The sequence below is a fragment of the Ctenocephalides felis genome, unplaced genomic scaffold (genome assembly GCF_003426905.1).
Source record: "Ctenocephalides felis isolate EL2017-DRISC unplaced genomic scaffold, ASM342690v1 CF-g0.4_SCAFFOLD_03573, whole genome shotgun sequence".
Taxonomy (NCBI): domain Eukaryota; kingdom Metazoa; phylum Arthropoda; class Insecta; order Siphonaptera; family Pulicidae; genus Ctenocephalides; species Ctenocephalides felis.
Window position 1 is genome coordinate 2,094,188 of NW_020539727.1, and position 18,765 is coordinate 2,112,952.

Sequence of the window (18,765 nt, forward strand, 5' to 3'; positions counted from 1 at the left end):
TGTATATCAATATTTATATAACATTTATATAACATAAATTTTAATTAGTGGGGTGGGTGGCATCGTGCCTTAAGGCAAATTGCTGGAACTTCCCGTACCGTAACGAAATGTTCGAGGAATTTGAATGTTTTTCAAATATTGTAACATTGTCTAATATTTATAAGAATTATATAAACTAAATTGCAGAGTTGAAATAATTTGTTTAAAGTATATTAGAACTATAGTCAGAATTAAAATAAAATCTGAATTATTATTTTCGATATACAAAAAATTAAAAAAAAAAAAAAAAATTGAGACAACATTTTTTTTCTCCAAAATCAATTATTTTGTTAAGACAAGCAGAAAGTTCGAAAACGGCCATTTTTGTACATTTAGCTCTGTATCTCCGAAATGGCTGGGCCTACCTTCGCGAAAAAGTAATAACCCCTTCTCCCAATCATTACGAATTGAATGTTTTTTAGATCATTCAAATCGGATGCTCCGTTCTCTCAAAAACTCGATTTCTATTTTCTGCAGTCTTTGCTCGTTATCTCCGTACCTGCTGGACCTGCATCTACCAAGAACTAATCAGCACATCTCCTATCAATAGGATCGAATGTTTTTGTAAACCATTCAAATCGGTTGATCCGTACGCCCGAAAACGTGGGCGAAAAATTTGTATCCATACATACATACATACACACACACATCCATTTTTTTCTGAAGTATGCCAAAATGTTCAGAAACCTTCAAAACGTCGAGAAATGTAAAAATTTTCAATTCCGATTTTCGGCCCCCATTACAATAACTTACCCTACGGGAAGTTAAAAAACATTGTTCAAAAAGACCATTTTTACATAAATCTCAAATGAAATTTTGCTTAAGTTTTCAATTTTTTTACAAGTTTTAATTTTCGATAGGAAAGTTCTAGCAATTTGCCTTAAGGCACAATGCTATGCACGCATAGACCTTATACCGCATTGACTGCTAGTCCTCGTATGTTTTCCATTGAATATGGTGTATAAAGATAGAAAACACTGATATCACTTGCTTAACGAGCGTTGCCGACAATCGTGGAACCCTCCCGATTTATTAAATGTCATATAATATGTCATATGACTAGCAGTCCATGTAGTATAAGGGATATGTATTCACCACAAGTTCTAGCTTAATATAGGATGATGCTAAAATCCGCTGTTAGGCAAGATGGCTATTTTTGTGTAATTATTGAATTCACCACTTACAGATATGAATAGGAAATCGTTTCGCATTGCGTAAACGTAGAAGAAGTTGCGCTCTTGAATACTCCGCTACCAATTCGAGTAGAGCTGGCATGCAAGGGTCCACCAAACTCTTTTCTGAGAGCTAACAGACCTCCAGGGTCGGGGTATAAAAAGCACTGATTTGCAGATTTACCAACTAGTGCTTTTTTTCAGCAATTCTAATCGTCGCAAGTCTGAAATTATGAAAAACAAATTTTATTTCAGTTTGAAGTAATATATGGACAAATGGAAAATTTGATCAGTATATGATTTTGTACCTCGGATGCAGGAGTGTCTCGTAAATATATGTCTGGTGTCGACATAAGTTGTCCTAGAGGTGTGCCCAAGCGAATTGCAAGCAAGCCTCCACGATTCATAAAACCTAAATTCAATTTGACTGATTATCACAGTATTTGTAATCTAGCATTTAAAAATAATTTAACATTTTGAATATTAAAATAAATTACATAATGTTATTGTAATTATAGTTAGAACGAATATTTCTATTTACCTTCATATAACCGTTTTTCATAAATATTTTCATCGTTGAAGAAAACTTTCCCCTGCTGTGGCGTCAATCGCATCAGTTTCAGCCAAATATTTTGCAAATATCCGTTTATTTTTCCCTCCATAAACATAAATATATTTCCATCATATCTGCAAAAAAGACTAATCAATCTTTTGTAGAAACCAATAATCAAATTGCACATTCATCAACAAACAACTTATATGTAATGGAGATGTTTTCGCTGATCAACCTAGTGGTTGATCCAGTGGAGATGTTCCATACCCGTATCATGAAAATATTGTCAAGTATTTCCAATAGTGATGCAATATGTTGCAGCAATGTCAGGAATGGCTTTTTGTAGTAAAAATTAATATCACTACGGCTTGTTATCAAACTGTCTGAGATGGTAATGGAAGAAACCTTGTGGTTACAATACCAAATGTCCAAGGGTTCTCAGGGGCCGCATGTCATTTGTTCCTTGTCGCTCCCTTTCCTTTATTTTTTACCTGTTTTTGCAGTTTGTCATTGAAATTATATGAAAAATTACGTGTGATGAATTGGTTGAAAAATCAAATTGAAATTTTAATAGATGCTGCTTAGGAGGAGCAATGTTTGCATGCGTCTAACCTGCCAATAATAAAATATTTGTAAAGATCCATTGGAGAGAGTAGTTCAAAAAGTTTTAAAGTCAAGACCAAGCTATTCTAAATTTAATATTGATTTCAATTCAATATAAAAAATAAAATCAACGTAAGTTGATTTCATAGTCAATACAATTTTGAAATCAATAAGATTTTATAGTCAATATAATTACACCTAATAAATAAATAAGCACCTAACTGAACTTTGAAATTATTTTCTGGTTTATGAACCAATATTGTAGTATTGTACCGATTTACTATTCTAGGATGCCAAAATGAGACTATGGAAGTGTGTCAACTCCATAGAACTTAGTTTCAGGAACAGCTATACAGCTGTTCAGGAATCACAGGGTTCAGTAAGTAATAGAATACTAAACAACCTATCATCTACCAATATCTATCACAACTTTTTTTAACTTCCCGTAGGGCAAGTTATAGTAATCGCAAAAAAATCGAAAATGAAAATTTTTGCATTTCTCGACGTTTCAAAGGTTTCTGAATATTTTGGCATACCTTAGAAAAAATGGATGTATGTGTGTGTGTATGTGTGTGTGTGTGTGTTCGTGTGTGTATGTATGTGCGGATACAAATTTTCATCTACGATTTCGGAAACACCGATCAACCGATTTGAATAATTCAAAAAACATTTGATTCGTATTGATAAGGAGACGTGCTGATTAGTTTTTGGCGAAGTCAGGTCTAGCCGTTCCGAAGATACGGGGCAAAAAGTGCCGAAAACGGTAACTCAGTTTTTAAGAGAACTGAGCGTCCGATTTTAATAATTCAAAAAACATTTTACTTGTATTGACAAGGTGAAGAACCGATCAAATTTTCATGAAGGCAGGTCTAACGGTTTCGGAGATTTAAAGAAAAAAGTAAAAAAAAATGTTATTTGGCGGTCAAAAATGATCATTAGACATATGCACATCAAATTATCAGATATTTTATAGAGATTTTAACAATAAGTATAATTTTGGTTTACATTCCTATGGGTTCCGTACCAATGTTTACGCGTTAGACGTCGACGCGGCGCTTACGCCGTTTGATATTTCGTCTTTATGCAGTTAAAGCAGTACGATTGCTTTGAAAAAAAGTTTAGTTCTTTCAAAATATGTCAAAATAAATAAAACATTTTTTTTTCAAAAAAAAAAATAATAAAAAAAAATGAAATAAAATTTTTTTTTTTTAAAGAAAGTAATTCTTTGTCTAATTGTTTGTCAAAAATCTTATTTTTTCGAAGTAAATTTTTTTCAAAAATGTTAATCGTTTTTAAAAAAATAATAATTTTTGGTACGGGAAGTTCCAGCAATTTGCCTTAAGGCACGATGCCATAATTGCCTCAAGACAGAATTCCACTTACAGCTAGTTTTTGATTGACGTTATTAAATTGATCAATTATCATAATGACATCATCACTAGGGATACAATTGATAATGTAATCTACATGACGTTAATAAAAATCTGTTTATTATAATTTTTAAAAATTGTATTTTTAAGTTGTAAAGATATTTCTTCTAGAGATGGATTTGCTGGAAACCCCATTGTCGCCCCAAAAATTTGATAATGGAATGAGCCATTGAATTCAAAATAAGTGTTAGAGACAATAAACTTTACAGTTTCTACTCTGAATCAGTGCAGAGATAAAGAAGTCAAAGGAGATAATATATAAATATATATAATAAGGAATGCCAACCGTTCTCCAGAATCTATAATAAATCCTGTGATAACATTATTATTTCGTTGAATTTCGCTTGAGGCCGTTTCGATCGCTCCAGTAATGGCTGGCACTCGTTTTTCATACGAACCTCGTGCTGAATTCAAAACGTGGTCAGCAAGTTCTATCTGGAAATTTAAAAAATAAATTATTAAAAAAACAGTTCAATTGATACTAGTTCAATTATGTATCTATTAATATGTTTTGTCATCATTCATGTGAGTAATTTATATTTTTAGTTAAATACTTGTTGAACGATTTTGAAACATGTCTGATAAATGTAACAACGTCTGATTCAAATGAATAAATTAGTTTTGTAAAATGTTATTCTCTTCAAAATGCTTGCTACTAATGCATAAAAAAAATATATTTTAAATGCACAAAAATGTTAAAGGTGCCTAATCATGATCCAATCAATTCTTTGATTGTTATAAAAAATCTCAGGAAATGCAAATAGGAGAAACAAATTCCAACATACATAAAAAAATGAAAAATAACCTCAATTTTTTGTACAGCAAAATCTTCTTTGGCTTCAGACGAATCTTCTACTAATGAAATTCGCGATTCTATTTTCATTGGTTCGGCTTGAACACCATATTGACCTGTATATATGTATAATTATATATATATATATATATATATATATATATATATATAAATATGTATATATATATTAAATATATATATATATATATATATATATATATATATATATATAAATATATATATTTTGAAATATGTGAGTTTGGTGTTGATATATATTTTGATGAGTTACTTAGAATCGGGCAGTAACACCAAGTAAAAAAAACTAAAGCAGTTTTGGAATACTTTATTTATCCATACGTTTCAGTCTTCATCGAGACTGTCATTCAGTGGAAAAAAAAATTAATTATACAAAAATACACTACACTATTACACAGTGATAAACCAAGCTATTAATAACTGGAACATTTAAAATAATTATTTTTTAACAATTTTTGGTTACATTCTAGAGTGTACAGATTAACTAACGTCTAAATACTGAAGTTCAGTACTAATCACTCATAAATTAATTTATTTTTTATTGATCAAGTCGATTATTTGCATATATCGCGAAGTTCATGTAACTTGCCTCAGAGAAGCCAATAATATCTTCTTTTGGTTTTTTCAAGCTGCTTCCTCTTCTTCTTAATGTGTTCTTTCCATGTTAGTCTCTTATCCAGGTGCAAACCTAGATATTTGACTGTATCTGTTTGATCTATAATTTCGTCATTAAGTCTTACTGCAGGACAAGTCCCTTTGCAAAGAGTGAAAGTGATGTGTTTTGACTTGCTGCTGTTAACTTCTATTTTCCACAAGCTTAACCATTTTTGTATCACGTCAAGATGACCCTGCAGCATTTTTGTCGTCTGCATATGTTGCTGTCGAAATGTCATTTGTCTTTCTGTGGTAGGTCCGCAGTGTATATGAGGTGTAATAGTGGCCCAATGACACTACCTACCTTGAGGCATTCCCGATCTGACAGGATGTATTGAGGATGTTTCACCCCTTACACTAACGAAGATCGTTCTACCTTCCAGGTAGCACTTTATGATTAGGTATAATCGTAAACAGTGGTGTTGTGCTAATATTTTTTTGTCGGAACGCTAAAATTTGAAAACTGGTTCATAAACCGGTTCATAAACCGGTTCAAAAACCGGTTCTCATGTTTTTTCCGGTTCCGTTCGAAAAGGAAAGAAACAAAAATTATTACAAAACCCATTGTGTGCACATATATGTATGTTTATTACAATAATAAGAACATTTAATAAAAATTAGTTGAATAATAATTTATAAAAATTACTCATTTTCTGTATGTAGCGATTTTTTATATTTTTTCTTGCCGGAACGCGTTCCCTCCCAAAAATGATTTGCCAGAACGACGTTCCGGCGCGTTCCGGCTCGACAACACCACTGATCATAAAGTTCTAAAGTATATATCAAACGGTATCAAAGATATCTATCGACGGATTTTTAAACAAGGTTTTGTCTGTTTTATTTTTATGATATTTTCAAAGATATCAAATAAAGAGATATCTATCCATGGATTTTTAAACAGATGTTTTATTTTTATCAAATATTCAAAGATATCTATTTATATGCTTATTTATCTATGATCCTTCGGATTAGACTCTAGTTAACGTTCTAACCAATTCGGCCACTGGAAGGACATTCTGTGAGTGCATCCGACGATCGCCCATCAGATTCCGAGTCAAAATCAAGGGCGATGCTTTGACCTCAATATATGGTTCTCAATGGCGTGGTCAAGGACAGGGGTTTATATGTATAAATGAAATAATTGAATATAATTGGTCTAAATAATTTCTTAGTTTTAACATTATATTATTAATAATATGAACTATTGTTGAATAATATGAATTTGTTGTTATTATTGTGAATTTAAATAATTCTTCTATCTATATATTTTTGCATGTAAGAGAGGAATGTTAGAAATATTTTGTACATTTTATTTAATTAGTAATTAATATTTTTATTTCATTTGTGTAATTTTAATTAAATAAATTTATGTGTGTGTTAAAATGAACAAATGCAAAAACAATCCAGATAATAGAAATGGAAAGAAAACTAAACTTAACTGATGTATGTTGATACTAAAAACTATGTTACCAGTCTATATAAATATATGTACTATGTTTAATATCTACTATTTACTATCTATGTTTAATTTCTGTTGTAAATATTTGAAAATAAATCAACAGTCTGTGCCATGATCACTGTTATTTTTATATAAATCTCAATGGTGGCGTAATATATGAAATAATTCAATATAAGTAGTACAAATAAATGAAATGAGGACAAAGTATATGCGTAGTAATTCTGCCTGTTATTATTAAACATAATGAGATGGCGCCAAACATAAATGCATTCGACATTGATGCATACCGCACGCTTCGAAATACTGCAGGGATAACTATAAAATAACGACATAAAGGCTGTTTCATTGCACTTAGGATTATCCTGAGTGTCAACTCAACTTTGGGTGGGTGGAGCACAGTCATCTGGGGCATGCAACTTTTTTTGTGGGGCATACGAACAACGGTACGGATCTGACTAACATTTTCCTAGCTGTACTGCACGTCGTGTGCTATTGATAAACTGAAAATTTCAAGCTAGCAACGGTTACCATGGCAACCATGCCATAGCAACGATAATCGTACCTAACACAAAATTTTCAGTGGAATTGAACGCACGGTAACCGCTGCCATGGTAACCGTTGCATGGTAACCGTTACCGTGCGAGCAACGGTAACTATGGATGCACGTCGTGTGCTATTGATAAACAAAACATTTTAAGTTAGCAACGGTTACCATGGCAACGGTAATCGTAACACAAAATTTTTAGTAGAACTGAACGCACGGTAACTGCTGCCATGGTAACCGGATGCACGTTGTGTGCTATTGACAAACAAAAATTTCAAGCTAGCAACGGTTACCATGGCAACGGTAACCGTTTTAACACAAAATTTTCAGTAAAATTGAACTATTGATAAACAAAAAATGCACGTCGTGTGCTATTGATAAACAAAAAATTTCAAGCTAGCAACGGTTACCATGGCAACCATGCCATAGCAACGGTAATCGTACCTAACACATAATTTTCAGTAAAATTGAACGCACGGTAACCGTTGCATGGTAAACGTTACCGTGCGTTGCAATGGTTGCATGGTAATGCGTTACCGTGCGAGCAACGGTCGTCGTGTGCTATTGATAAACAAAAAATTTCAAGCTAGCAACGGTTACCATGGCAACGGTAATCGTAACACAAAATTTTCAGTAAAATTGTAAATACACACGGTAACCGCTGCTATGGTACCCGTTGCATGGTAACCGTTACCGTGCGGGCAACGGTAACTATGGATGCACGTCGAGTGCTATTGATAAACTGAAAATTTAAAGCTAGCAACGGTTACCATGGCAACCATGCCATAGCAACGGTAATAGTACCTAACAAAATTTTCAGTGGAATTGAACGCACGGTAACCGCTGCCATGGTAACCGTTGCATGGTAACCGTTACCGTGCGAGCAACGGTAACTATGGATGCACGTCGTGTGCTATTGATAAACAAAAAATTTAAAGTTAGCAACGGTTACCATGGCAACGGTAATCGTAACACAAAATTTTTAGTAGAACTGAACGCACGGTAACTGCTGCCATGGTAACCGGATGCACGTTGTGTGCTATTGATAAACAAAAAATTTCAAGCTAGCAACGGTTACCATGGCAACGGTAACCGTTTTAACACAAAATTTTCAGTAAAATTGAACTATTGATAAACAAAAAATGCACGTCGTGTGCTATTGATAAACAAAAATTTCAAGCTAGCAACGGTTACCATGGCAACCATGCCATAGCAACGGTAATCGTACCTAACACATAATTTTCAGTAAAATTGAACGCACGGTAACCGTTGCATGGTAAACGTTACCGTGCGTTGCAATGGTTGCATGGTAATGCGTTACCGTGCGAGCAACGGTCGTCGTGTGCTATTGATAAACAAAAAATTTCAAGCTAGCAACGGTTACCATGGCAACGGTAATCGTAACACAAAATTTTCAGTAAAATTGTAAATACACACGGTAACACGGTAATGGTACCCGTTGCATGGTAACCGTTACCGTGCGGGCAACGGTAACTATGGATGCACGTCGTGTGCTATTGATAAACTGAAAATTTAAAGCTAGCAACGGTTACCATGGCAACCATGCCATAGCAACGGTAATAGTACCTAACACAAAATTTTCAGTAAAATTGAACGTTGCCATGGTAACCGTTTCCGTGCGAGCAACGGTAACTATAGATTAGTCAAAAAAAAAATTGGGAAAAAAATGTAGAAAAAAAATTGGGGGAGGGGTTGACAAAAAATCACGAAATATCACGTGGGGGAAGGAGGGGTATAGTAAGATATCACGTGCATTTATTTTTTAACTGTTTTTTTTTTAAATCAAACATTTTCAAAAAAAAGATTACTTCATCAAAAATTTTACAGTTTTTTCACATAACTAAAATTACACGTGATGTTTGATGGGAGAGGAGGGATAATTTTGAATAACACCATGTATCACCAAGGGGGGTCATTAGGACGCCCCCTAATACGAGGAGTATATTTACAATTTATTATTGGACGCCCTCCTACTAGGAGAAGTATATTTACATACATCATTACAGAAGAATTTTCGCCCTCGCCCTCCTAATAGGAGAAGTATATTTACATACATCATTACAGAAGAATTTTATATATAAGATATTCAAGATATATATATATATATATATATATATATATATAATATTATTTTAATTCTTAAACTAGAAGCGACACTTTGTTCCTTAATTTTTTTTTAAATATTTCAATTTACGTTTCGCCGATATGGGATGACCCCATCTCTAACAAACAAAAAAACATCCTAGTCCTATCCCATTAACAAATTTAAATTATTATTATTAATTCTCACTGTTATAAGCGGTAACACTTCCGATCAGATCAAAAGCTAGAGTCCAATCAGAAAGTTGAACAAAAATCCTGTTAAATGGTTCGCCTTGAGCAATAGTTTTCTAAAAAAAAACAAACAAATTAAAAGTGAAATTAGTAAAATTTGATGGCACTTTCTAATTTATGAACAAATGTAAACATAAAATTAATTAACTTCCCGTAGGGTAAGTTATAGTAATCGCAAAAAACGGAAATGATAATTTTTGCATATCTTCAAGTTTTGAAGGTTTCTGAACATTTTGGCATTCCTTAGAAAAAACGTATGGATACAATTTTTTGTTCACGATTTCGGGCGCACGAATCAACCGATTTGAATGATTTGAAAAACATTCGATTCCTATCGATGAGAAGACGTCTTGATTAGTTTTCAGCGAAGACAGGTCCAGCCGTTTCGAAGATACGAAGCAAAAAAGTGCTAAAAACGTTATTCAGTTTTTAAGAGAACGGGGTACCCGATATGAATAATTCAAAATACATTTTACTTGTATTGACGAAATGAAAAATTGATTAAATTTTTGGTAAAGCAGGTCTAGCGGTTTCGGAGATACAGAGGAAAAAGTAAAAGAAAATGATATTTTTTTTTTTTTTCAAACTTTATTACTAATTATTTTTTCTTTTTATCTTACATACTACATATATTTTACTTTTTTTTTTACATATTTTAACTGATTATTACATTTTTCTTTACGAATATTTCTTCCAAGGGCAGGTCCATGGGTTGAGTTGAAAATGCACTCAGTCATGGTTGTACGATGTCAGAGCCTTTACATTTTTCTGTTGTATAGTGATACAAATCGACTTCCTTTTTGTATTTCAAAGCGATACAATCTTAGTACCTCTCTTTACTTCCAAGTGGCACGTTGCCGCTACAGCTATGCCCACGAAAGGCCATTTTCACTTGAAATCATATTTGAAATTTATGATTTCAAGTAAAAATTTGGTATCAAGCTGCTTTGATACGGAGCAGACCGAGGTTGGATTCGAACCCGGGACTAGGATTTGCTAGCCCACGTTCTTACCACGGGACCACGGCCGGCCCCTACCTGTGACTATATTTGGCGGTCAAAAATGATCATTAGACATGTTCACATCACACTTTCAGATAATTGATAAAATTTTTAATTAGAGTGGGGTGCATGGCATCGTGCCTTAAGTCAAATCGCTGGAACTTCCCGTACCGTAAACAAAAATCTTGGTACAGAACCCAAAAAATTACATAGAATGTGTACACATTATGAAAATCTCTATAAAATATCTGATAATTTGATGTGCATAAGTCCAATAAACATTGTTGACCGCCAAATGACATTTTTTTAACTTATTTTCATTGAGAATCCATAACCGCTGGACCTGCCTTCCCAAAATTTAATCAGTTATTCATTATGTCAATACAAGTAAAATGTTTTTTGAATGATTAAAATCGGATGCTCCGTTCTCCTAAAAACTGAGTTACCGTTTTTGGCACTTTTTGCCCCATATCTTCGGAACGGCTAGACCTGCCTTCGCCAAAAACTAATCAGCACTTGTCCTTATTAATAGGAATCGAATGTTTTTTGAATTATTTAAATCGGTTGATCGGTGTTCCCGAAATCGTCGACGAAAACTTGTATCCGCACACACACACAGATACATCCATTTTTTCTAAGGTATGCCAAAATATTCAGAAACCTTTGAAACGTAAAGATATATAAAATTTTTGATTTTTTTGCGATTACTATAACCCTACGGGAAGTTAAAAATGAATACTAATTTTGCTACAAATTTGATGGGTTCCGTACCAAGATTGTTAATTTTTAAAGTTTACTTATATTATATACTCAAGCAAATTTCAAAATTATCACAAATTTTTTTTTCAAAATCTTCAAAAATATACAAAGTTTTATACTTCAAATATGAATATTTAATAATATAAATATTTCAAATTTGTTGTTCTAATCGCAAGAAACATATCCTCAGATGGATTTATTCGGCACCTCTTGCTAATGCAAACTTTCTCTAGTGCTTTGAGCGATAAGATTTATGAACGATAAAATATATAGTGATTAAAATTATCTATTTGAAAATGCTTAAAACAATTGTTATTAATTATTGATCAATATTCATTGATTACTGTTTTTTTCTCGAATATTTATTTCTGGTACGGAAAGTTCCAGCAATTTGCCTTAAGGCTCGATGCCATGCACCACTAGTTTATTACTAACAAACTATGCCATGCCTAGTTTATTACTAACATTATTTTGGGTATTTTTCTCGATTACCTGCAGTTTTTTCCTAAGATGAGCTAATATCGTAGCATGGAGGCCTAAACTCATGCAAGAATCCATTAGGTGCCCGTGCTCTTGCAATGGTGATGTACAAACCCGTTTTTCATAAATTCGGCGAATTACCAAATCTTTGATATTTCCAGTCTCATTTTCTTTGCGAAAATCTATATCATACCTGTGAATGGTATGTAATTAATTTACACACCTAATGTGAAATATTTAGGACTTCTATGGTCGAATTTTGGCTAAATTGTTTACTTTTATTTATTATGTCTGCAATTTTGAAGTACATGTAAAATTGATATCTGAAAGCTTGTATAGTATCAAAGATGGAAAAAATAGTGGCCGAGTCGAGTGCCAATGATTCATCATTCGCTCTCGATGATATCACTTCTATACCGGTCGATTGTGATCAGTCGTCGTGTCGCGTGAGAGGGTTCTTTGATTGTATGCGTATGAAAATAATAAAACAAATGAAAAATCTGTACCGTGTAAGAAACGTGTGGTTACTATATATTTTTAGAAATTATTTTATAGGCAAGACACACCAAAGAAAGCCGCTCAAAGAATGAGACTGTATGTGAGCCAGCAAAAAAAAAACAAGTAGTCAATGAATGTATGCTAATTTTAATTACATGAAGTTCTTCAAACACAATTACATGATGAGTGAAATTCTGAGAACAATATTTTATTTAGGCCTTGTTGAACATAATATTTTTCTGCATTTTTCTAGATATTCAAGAATATTAAAGCTTTATTCTATCATGCCGAAAATATTTCTTTCACAATTATATCTCAGACACTTTTGGAAGTTTAGAGAAAGTCTACATGTTTTTCGTTTATGATGGCTATTAAGTATTACAAAGTTGCATATTTTTATAAATAATGAAGAATAAATTAATATTCAGATTTATTAGTCTAAACAAGAAATCAAGCACAACAATAGTTAGTGTAGCTGTGTATTATTTATATACAGATATATTTCATAATGGACATATATGCAGTTTATTTATAGGAAGTGTTAATGAAATTATTTATTTATTAAAAATTTTAAATTATTTAAAATTATTATAAGTTAACTGTGTGAACGAATATTATAGAATCTATTAATCAGCAATTACTTCATTTCTCTAATGAAGGTCAAGTCCTAATTACAATAACACACCGATCATATCGTATTTGAAGTATGACTTGGATTACATTATTGTTTTCAAACATTATAAAAAAGACAAAGCTTGACACCTTAGAGCGTTCCATCTTTTTTAACAAAAAAATCTAAGAAATTGTCTAATACATAACTAACTAATCTATAACCACAAGTTAAAGATTTATGTTTTAAAAAGCAAATGAACATCATAGATTTCTACAGATCTCATAACTGTTCTAATGTTCTTATGCAACAAAAAATCGAAAAAAAACAGTTGACTATTATTTTAACCTGCATACATAAAATATCCAGATTTACTACATTTCATCTTTGCCATACTAATATTCCAAAAAGATTTAAAAATAAAACACCAATTAGAACACTGCCTTGTACAGAAATTTAATCCCATATCAATTGTTTTATTATTTTTTTTACAAAAAAAAACTTATTTTTGCTCTTATTCAATTTGTTTTATTTAAGGGGGATTCTACCTTGTTGGTTCAAAAAAATCGATATTTTTATTCTGAATTTTTGTAGCCTAAAATATAATATTTAAAGAGTACTTATTGCAGATTGATTGTAACTAACTTTCCCTCCAAGATCCGTGCATATCTTTAAATACGATTTCCCAAAAGTTGTGTTTTTGTAACTGGTCGACATAATATCTCGAAAAGAAATTAATCTATTGACTACAGTGATATATCAAAATTTGTGAAAAACATGTGCTTATCGTTTGACATGGGTTTATTAGATTTTGTCCATTTAAATGATTTTTATAGTATTCTTGATCTTTAAATAATTTTTGTTTGTTCACACAAATTTTGACTATAATATTTTCTCAAACTTTGATGGATTTTTAACAAAATCTGTTTATTGTAGGGCCGTAACATTTCAGTATGTTCTATAAGACTATGATATCTATCGTCAAAAAAAATCATAAAAATCGACAATTTTCTTCAATTTCTCTGCAAACAGTTAATTAAACGAAAACGATGCGGTAGATTTTTACTGAAAACTAATCAGTATCATGCCCAACCAATTTCTCTCGAACAATCTTTGATTTTTTTAAAATCGATTTAGAATTGAGGGCTAAAACGTGGACAAAAAATCACTTTTCTGCTATTTACAAAGAAACGGCTCAGCCGATCATCGCACAAAACTGAGAAAAATATGATCCACATCGAGAGACATCGAAAACATTAAATTTTTGAAATCGGTCTAGCCGTTTTTGAAAAAACGTCGATGAAAGTTTTAATTTTGACAAACGTTAAAAAATGATACTAATTTTTGCAAACTTTGACAAATTTTTAAAATTGAACGATCGTAATATTTTAGTATGATCTATAAGACTATGGTACCTGCCGTAAAAAAAATATAACAATGGTCAAAAAAAATCTTTTATTACAAGAAAACGGCCCGGCCGATCTTTACCAAAACTAATCAGCACGTTTCCCGGCCAATATCTTTCGAACGGTGTTTGAATTTTCAAAATCGATACAGAATTGCGGGCTAAAACGTGGACGATTTTTTTTTACTTTTATGCTAGTTCGCTTGTTCTTCACGCTTAGCGGGCTGTTGTGGTTCAAAAGAGATCTTAATAGATTCATCATCTACAAAGACTAGCTGTTGGGTCCGAAGTCCAAACTATCCACCTACAACAAGCTTCTTGTATACAAAGTCGTCGAGGTAGTGCCAGTCGATCTAATATAAACATCTTACAGAGAGCTCAAAACAAGATCCTCAAAAAATACTGGAGACTCCCAGGTATGTACCTAATTGGCTTGTTCATCAGGACTGCAACATACAAACAATAGCGGAAGAAATTAGTAGATTTGCTGCGAAATATAAGTCAAGATTGGAGAACCCTCCAAACGAACTAGCAAAGGACCTACTTTCTGCGAACACTGTCAAGAGACTAAGAATTAGATCCATTAGACTTACAATTAGTATAGTTATATTTTAGTATAGTGCTTGTAATTATTCTCACATATTTATATTTTTTATCTGCTTGCAATTATTGTCACACATTTATATTTATTATATTAACTTGAAATGCTACCAATGGGTAGTATTTTAAAAACTTATTTAATAACTAATCACAACAATTACTGAATGCCTTCTCAGGCAGTTGTAGTTTAGATGAAAATAAAAAAAAACTTTTCTGCTAGTTACAAAAAAACGGCTTGGCTAATCATCGCGCAAACTGACAAACGATGGTTCTCATCGATATACATCGAATAGTTTTTAAATTTTTGAAATCGATCCAGCCGTTTTTAGAAATCGACGATTTACGGCAAAAAATCTGTTCACACACACACACACATACATACTTTTTCCAAATTTGGTCTCATTCGATTCAGAATGGTTTAGAACGTCGAAAAACATAAAATTAGCGAATCTGATTTTTTTTATGAAAACAAACTTCTCCTTCGGGAAGTTTACAAGTTGAATGCAAAAACCACACCTTGATAGCCCTATAGGAACCGTATACGATTCATTCTCAAAAACCAGTATCAAAAACGAAGCCACAAGGTAGAAGACCCCCTTAAAGTAAAAATAAAACTGTAATTTCTCGGCATTATCATTATTAATCTACTTCATTTTCTTCATATTTGCTAGTGATCCAATAAAGACAGTTGTGAATTATATCAACTTAATAATAAAATATTTTTTTAATTTCACCTTACATTATCTTCAACTCCAGGGACGCTACAACCGCTGCAGGTTTCAATTCTGGTTCCAGCTCCACGAAGGAGTTCTGACAAGTCAAATTTAGCACTGGCCAATAGGACTGGTTTTGGACAAGGTCGACGTAGTTCCTGAATCTTGCCAAGTAATTCTGGTGTGATCGGAGTTGACAAATAGCGATCGACAGGATGCTTTCCAAAAATCAGAGGAAAACGATCTTCGGGCGAAGGAATGCGAATTCCGTACAACTGGTGGTGAAATAAAGAATTTTTTTTTCTTTAATATATTTCATGGGTAAGTATATTATGAACTAGTAGCATCGTGCCTTAAGGCAAATTGCTAGTACTTCCCGTATCGTTTTTAACATTCGAGAAATGAAAATAATTGTTTTGAATAATTTCAAGTACATTATTTATTATAAATACATACTATAAACTTATAAGTGCTTTTTAAATTGAGCGACGAGCGTATTCTACAAACAACTTTGTGTATGTTAATAATGTTGTTCATTTGTTTTAAAATAGATTTTTTTTGATAATTAAGATTTTTTTTCGAAATTTTGAAATTGTTTTAGAATTTAGAATTTTTTTTAAAAAACGTTTTTTTAATCTTTTGAGAATTTGAAATTTTTGAAAGCATTCGATTTTTTTGAAAATTACGAAATATTCTCAAATTTTTGTAAGAAATTATTTGTTTTAAATTTTGACATTTTTTGAAATTTTTCAAAATTAAGTTTTTTTAAAAATGATGAAAAATTTCGAAAATTTGAACTTTTTGAACTTTGTTTTTTTTCTAATTATTAAAATTACGAAATTTTCTGTGGAACCATTTTTTGTACATCGTCTATGTACTCAAGGAATGTTTTTTGAATTAATTTAATCGAATGATCCGTTCTCTCAAAAACTGCATAACCGTTTTTACACCCTTTGCGCTCCATACCTCTGAAACGGCAAATTGCCTTTTGCAAAAAACCTCGATATCGGGTACGACCGAATGATCTTTCAATCATACAAATCGGTTATTCCATACTGTCGAAAATGTCGAGGACATTTCTTTGTACCATATACGTAAATTTAAAAACTAAAAATCTTGACACGGTACCCAAAAAATAACACAAAATGTGTACACACATACACACATGCATAAATTCATTCTTTTTTCTATTTATCAAAATGTCCAGAAACCTCTGAAACGTAAAGATATATAAAAATTTTCATTTTCAATTTTTTTACGATTATTATAACTTACCCGACGGGTAAAAGTAAGTAAAAAAAGCGCGTATTATTTTATAACACTTAATGTTGCACATAACAGGTGTAATTGTTTTATTTAGACACCATATATGTTTGTTATGAATTTTGATAAATAATTTTCTCTAGTACAAGTTTTATGTGAAGTTTTTTAAGGATTTTTTAAGGCGCTTCTTCCGTCAATATGATTTTATCTAATTGGGTAAGTTATAGCAAACGCAAAAAAGCTAAAATGAAAATTTTTATATATCCTTACGTTTCAGGACCCCAGGTGGGTGGATTTGTGTGTATATATTATGTATGTGTGTATGTTTGGATACATATTTTCGTCCACGATTTCGAGAGCACGTTTCATCCATCATTCGATTTGTAATGATGGGGAGACGTGCTGATTAATTTTCGGCAAAAGCAGATCCAGCCGTTTCGAAGATACGGGGTAAAATTTAACAAAAATGGCAAATTTGAGAGAACGAAGTATCTGATTTGAATAATTAAAAAAAACATATTACTTGTATCGATATAATGATGAATTGGTTGAATTTTTGGGTCTAGCGGTTTCGAAACTAAAAAAAAGGTTGTAGAAAAAATGTCATTTGACGGTCAAATGTGATCATTAGACATATGCACATCAAATTATCATATATTTTCTAGAGATTTAGATAATAATTACAAAATTTTAAATTATTGTATGGGTAGTTCTAGCAATTTGCCTGAAGGCACGATTCCATGCACCGCTTATTTTGTTTTGCAATAACAATTTTTAATGACTCAATGAATAATTAATATAAATCTTATGTTAAAATAATAAATTTTGTTACTCTATTACTCTATTATGAAATATTATTTTTTGTCATTTGTTTTTTACTTGAATGTTGAGATCTTATGTAAAATTAAATTAGGAATATTTTATTTACCTCCACTATGAGTGGTACTGATTGCAAATGTTCTATAAGAGGCATTTCATTGACCCTGTGCATCAATAAAGTTCTAGCATGTTGAAAATCAATTTCTGGACAAATAGCAAAAGCTAATGTCGTATATTCTTTGCTCAGGTACTTGAAACTTGCATAAATGTGACTAATTCTATAATTAGAATATATAAATAAATTATAATATAAGGAAAATAAATTTCATTATTTATCCAGTTATTTTAATTGTTGCTATCAGTCTCCCATTTTAGGTAAATTTTTTGGAATGGCTTGAGCTTAAAAATAAAATATTATTACATTTTTGCTTAAAACAATTCAGTCAGTATTTTTTAATGCAATCTTTTACATACATTGATTGTATGAGGTCTGATTTTTACCTGGCTTCTTGTAGTTGTTCAACTGGAATGTTGGACAAGTCTCTAATTTCCACAATAATCGGCTTGAACATTTTTCTTTGATTAAATGTCATTACATGTTCTGTTGACAACATAACAGCTGCATATCGTAGTCCAAATGAACCTCCAGATTCACGCTTAACAATCAATCTATTCTCTGCAATTTTTGAATAAAAACACGTTGCGTAGAAAGATAAAACTCATAATTTAAACAAAAGTTTGATTTTCACTAATGTTGTGCAATGAGCATTACAACTAGTGAATAACTTGAAACTAGGCTTAGAATTATAAAATTGGTGTTTTATTTTTGAGAATATTTAACATAATATCAAATATGTCAAAATTATACAATTCTTTGAGAAATCTTCAAGTTTGTATAAAATATTTACATTTCTCTACTAATCTTAAATTTCAAATATATTTGTGGCGAATGAAAATGTTCTTGACAGATGTCAGTTGA